At 44.2% G+C, this 5,807-nt stretch overlaps 1 protein-coding gene across 1 annotated transcript in view; it reads left to right on the top strand.

Moving 5' to 3' along the window:
- LOC106872730 (coiled-coil domain-containing protein 77) overlaps nucleotides 1-5,807 on the top strand; it is a 46,072-nt gene that overhangs the window by 462 nt on the left and 39,803 nt on the right. The gene's annotated exons all lie outside the window — the stretch shown is intronic.

Below are 5,807 nucleotides of genomic sequence, written 5' to 3'. Positions count from 1 at the left end.
CCCCCCTTTAGTGTAAAACAATGTGGAGGCGAAATGGCCCAGTGGTTAGGGCAGCGGACTCGCGGTTTCGATTCCCAGACCGGGCGCTGTGCGTGTTTATTGAGCGAAAACACCTAAAGCTCCACGAGGCTCCGGCAGGGGATGGTGGCGAACTCTGCTCTACTCTTCCACCACAACTTTCTCTCACTCTTACTTCCTGTTTCTGTTGTGCCTGTAATTCAAAGGGTCAGCCTTGTCACACTCTGTGTCACGCTAAATATCCCTGAGAACTACGTTAAGGGTACACGTGTCTGTGGAGTGCTCAGCCACTTGCACGTTAATTTCACGAGCAGGCTGTTCCGTTGATCGGATCGACTGGAACCCTCGTCGTCGCAAGCGACGGAGTGCCAACAAGAGTGTAAAACAATATCTTTAGACGAAACTGAGCAGCGAGCAAACCGGGCATTTTTGCCTGGCGACGGCATTTCGTTCGTCGTAACATTGGGTTCGACTTCCATCGAGGGCCTACTCTGCTTTTCATCTTTTCGGGGTCGATACAATAAATATAAGTGGAACTTTGGGATCGATAAAGCACCAATTGAGCACTGGGGTTGATGTCATCGACTTCCCGCCTCCCCGAAATTTGAAACCAATATTTTTAGGTGCAGGTGGTAACAACGGCGGAGGTTAAGAATACGCACACCACTTGTTTTCGGCGTAACCCTAAACGCGGAAAACGGGTGGTGTACATACTCTTTACCTTCACTGTAACAAGTTTGCTGAAGTACGTAGTTCTAAATTCAATCCCGCGGCGTGGCATCTTGATCCCTGGGCCGACCCGATCCTTTGTCAGTGGATTGAGTTGATAGAAACTGAAAGAAGCCCGTCACGTGCGTATGTGTATAGGGCGCGGCAGAAGTAACGCCCTTTCTGCGTTTAATAACATTTATAGTATATAAATGTTTAAGTAATTTGTTTTTATCGAATTCCCTACTTTAAAAAACGAATGATAAACTAATAGGGGAAAAAATAGAAGTATTAGGAAATTAAAAAAAAAGAACCTTAATTAGAACCTACAAAACTCGAATAGAAAAGGGCGTTACTTCTGCCGCACTCTGTATATATCTATCAGTCTGTAAATTTGCGCTTGTCTCCCGCCATTGCTTGACAACCGGTTATTGTTTGTTTACGTCCCCCGTGAGTTAGTGGTTCGGCATAAGAGGTCGATTTGTTTGACTAAGCCGGTGCTACAGTATGGCCGCATTCCAGTGTCTGAAACGAGTAAAAGGGAGGGGACTTACGAGGGTCTGTGTGGTCGCCTGATATTACAGAGATAGCAGTTAAATCTTCCTCGAGTATTCGTTATTAGCCGTAAATGTGACGCACATATCTGGCAATGACAATAATACAGCGGGATAGTCACGGACGGAACGCCTGTCATTCAGTACGAGTTAACGAAATGAAAACTTTTGAAATACTCTTTTACTTGTTTCAGTCATTTGACTGCAGCCATGCTGGAGCACCGCCTTTAGTCGAGCAAATCGACCCCCAGGACTTATTCTTTGGAAGCCTAGTACTTATTCTGTTGGTCTCTTTTGCCGAACCGCTAAGTTACGGGGACGTAAACACACCAGCATCAGTTGTCAAGCGATGTTGGGGAGGGGGGACAAACACAGACACACACACACACACACACACACACACATATACATATATACTACAGGCTTCTTTCAGTTTCCGTCTACCAAATCCACTCAGAAGGCTTTGGTCGACCCGAGGCTATAGTAGAAGACACTTGCTCAAGGTGCCACGCAGTGGGACTGAACCCTGAACCATGTGGTTGGTAAGCAAGCTACTTACACCACACAGCCACTCCTACGCCTTATAAATTCTTTTCAGGAACCTTCTTTTTTTTTATGATAGGTTAAATGCATGAAATAGCTGCGGAATTCCAGTTTAATCGCCCCATATAACCCCATATAACTTTTTATTTTTGGGAATTCATGGAAATTTTTACGAATTCGTTTCTACACACGGAAATACTGAAGTTTTTACTCTTTCTCAGTTTCATTTAATTGTTTCTGTCATTTGACTGTAGCCATGCTGGAGCACCGCCTTTAATCGAGCATATAGACCCCAGGACTTATTCTCTAAGCCTAGTACTTATTCTGTCGGTTTCTTTTGTCGAACTGCTTAGTACAGGGACATAAACACACCAGCATCGGTTGTCAAGCGATAGTTGGTGGGAGGGACAGACACACAGACATATACTCACACATATATATATATATATATATGTGTGTGTATATATTCGATGGGCTTCTTTCAGTTTCTGTCTACCAAATCCACTCACAAGGCTTTGGTGAGCCCAAGGCTATAGTAGAAGACACTTACCCAAGGTGCCACGCAGTGGGACTGAACCCGGAACCATGGGGCTCGTAAGCAAGCTACTTACCACACAGCCACTCCTACGCCTATGTAGTATTTAAATTTTCTTCATATTACTCTTTTATTTGTTGTTTCGGTCATTTGACTGTGGCCATGCTGGAGCACCGCCTTGTAGCCGAGCAAATCGACCCCAGGACTTATTCTTTGTAAGCCTAGTACTTATTCTATCAGTCTCTTTTGCCGAACCGCTAAGTTACGGGGACATAAACACACCAGCATCAGTTGTCAAGCGATGTTGTGGGGACAGACACAGACACACAAACATATACACACACACATACATATATACGACAGGCTTCATTCAGTTTCCGTCTACCAAATCCACTCGCAAGGGTCTGGTCGACCCGAGGCTGTAGTAGAAGACACTTGCCCAAGGTACCACGCAGTGGGACTGAACCGGGAGCCATGTGATTCATAAGCAAGCTACGGGAATTGGTAAATTTTTCGATAAGTCCTAAATGGGGATCACTGAAAATAACCATATTTATCCCTTTCTGTTCAATTGCAATAATAAAAATTTGAGTTTTTTTAGAAAGTAAGAAAAAGGCGCAAGAGTGGCTGTGTGGTAAGTAGCTTGCTTACCAACCACATGGTTCCGGGTTCAGTCCCACTGCGTGGCACCTTGGGCAAGTGTCTACTACTATAACCTCGGGCTGACCAAAGCCTTGTGAGTAGATTTGGTAGACGGAAACTGAAAGAAGCCCGTCGTATATATGTGTGTGTGTGTGTGTATATGTTTGTTTGTCTGTGTTTGTCCCCCTAACATCGCTTGACAACCGATGCTGGTGTGTTTACGTCGCCCGTAACTTAGCGGTTCGGCAAAAAGAAACAGATAGAATAAGTACTAGGCTTACAAAGAATAAGTCCTGGGGTGCTCCAGCATGGCCGCAGTCAAATGACTTAAAGAAGTAAGTATAGTATCAGATGCAAATGTGTATGACATAAATAAGCTTCTTCCCACAAAGCCAGTATTGCTAGAAATAGGAGTCAAAACACCTCATGGTTTCGTAAAGCATGTTTCTTATGACTGGCTATTGTCTTGGCTGTTATTTCTAGCTGTGCTGGTGCTCACCAGTGCCCTTACTCACTCTAGTGACGTCTATATTTCTGCTTTTCAGTTGTAAATTGCGTATAACCCACTTCTAATATTTATAATATGCCCGTGCCATTGGCACGTAAAACGCACCATTCGAACATGGTCAATGTCAGTGCTGGTGGCACGTAAAAAGTCCCGTTTGATCATGGTCGTTACCAGTGCTGCTTGACTGGCTCCCGTGCTGGTGGCAAGTAAATAACACCATTCAAGTGTGGTCAATGCCAGTACCGCCTGACTGGCCCACGTATCGGTGACATCTAAAAGCACCCACTACACTCTTGGAGTGGTTGGCGTTAAGATGGGCATCCAGCTGTAGAAACTCTGCAGATCAGATTGGAGCCTGCTGCAGCTTTCTGACTCGCCTGTCCTTTGTCAAACCATCCAACCCATGCCACCAGGGAACACGGACATTAAACGACGATGATGATGATACAGATGGGAAATCCTTGTTGTTGGCACTCCGTCGCTTATGACGTCGAGGGTTCCAGTTGATCCGATCAACGGAACAGCCTGCTCGTGAAATTAACGTGCAAGTGGCTGAGCACCCCACAGACACGTGTACCCTTAACGTAGTTCTCGGGGATATTCAGCGTGACACAGTATGACAAGGCCGACCCTTTGAATTACAGGTACAACAGAAACAGGAAGAAAGAGTGAGAGAAAGTTGTAGTGGAAGAGTACAGTAGGGTTCGCCACCATCCCCTGCCGGGGGCCTCATGGAGCTTCAGGTGTTTTCGCTCAATAAACACTCACAACGCCCGGTCTGGGAATCGAAACCGTGATCTTATGACCGCGAGTCCACTGCCCTAACCACTGGGCCATTGCGCCTCCACAATGGGAAATGCAAAAGAAAAACAAATGTTTTCAAAACCTTTAATATTTTTGTAGTTAAAAAATGGCGATTTATGGCATAAAATGTCCTCTAGAATTAACCAGACTTAATAATGACAAACTTTAACTACTAAATATTGTTAAACACACCTCTGCAAATGCAATGTCCATAAGGAATTCCCTTTAAATACAACAAACAACTAGCAGTGAAACTGTTTTTAGCAGATCCCCAAATGGGGCCCATGGCAGGCAAGGGGTTAAGGGTAACACAAAAGTCCTAGTTGAAGGCCCAACCTTCAAAGTTCTTTTATGGGGTTCAGAAAACCTGAAGGACCACTGCAATAAGTGTGTGAATTTGAGAGGGGAATATTTTCAATGAAATCATAATTAACTGATTCTCCTGTAGTTTCTTTTACCCAAAGCCAGGAACTTTCCAGCAGCCCCTCCTATATGTATGTGTGTGTGTGTGTATGCTGTGATTAATAATAAAGTCTTGTCTATTCCATCTTCTCTCTTTCATTTACCATACACACACACACACATATGGAGGGGGGGTGTAAAAAAAATTCCTGGTTTAAAGAGTATCACAAAGGGCTTAGTTGAAGGCCCAATGTTCCGAGTTCTTTTACAGGGCTTAGAAAACTTGAAGGACTGCTGCAATAAGTGTGTGAATTTGAGAGGGGAATATGCTGAATAAAATCATGATTAAATGATTCTGCTGTATTTTCTTTTACCCAAAGCTAGGAAATTTTCAGCAGCCCCTCGTGTGTGTGTATATATGAGGGGGTTTGAAGGGTATCACAAAAAGCCTGGCTGGAGGCCCAACCGTCTGAATTCTTTTATAGGGTTTAGAAAAACTGAAGGAATGCTGCAATAAGTGTTTGAATCTGAGAGGGGAATATCATCATCATCGTCGTTTAACGTCCGCTTTCCATGCTAGCATGGGTTGGATGGTTTGATTGAGGACTGGTGAAACCGGATGGCTGCACCAGGCTCAATCTGGTCTGGCAAAGTTTCTACAGCTGGATGCCCTTCTTAACACCAACCACTCCGAGAGTGTAGTGGGTGCTTTTACGTGCTACCAGCACGAAGGCCAGTCAGGCGATACTGGCAATGGCCACGCTCAAAATGGTTTATTTTCCATATTACCTGCACAGGAGCCAGTCCAGCGGCACTGGCAATGATCTCGCTCGAATGTCTTTTCATGTGCCATCGGCACAAGTGCCAGGAAGGTGATGCTGGTAATGATCATAATTAACTGATCTTCCTCTATTTTCTCTCCCCCAAAGCCAGGGAGTTTTCAGCACCCCCTCGTATGTGTGTCGGAATAATAAATTCTTGTATATTACATCTGTCTTTCATTTACTACATATATATCTATCTATATCTCTGTGTGTGTGTGTGTGTGTGTATATATATATATATATATATATATATATATATATATATATAT

The sequence above is a fragment of the Octopus bimaculoides genome, unplaced genomic scaffold (assembly GCF_001194135.2).
Source record: "Octopus bimaculoides isolate UCB-OBI-ISO-001 unplaced genomic scaffold, ASM119413v2 Scaffold_30358, whole genome shotgun sequence".
NCBI lineage: Eukaryota > Metazoa > Mollusca > Cephalopoda > Octopoda > Octopodidae > Octopus > Octopus bimaculoides.
The sequence above is the reverse complement of the archived record's forward strand: the minus strand, read 5'-3'. Positions and strand labels throughout refer to the sequence as shown.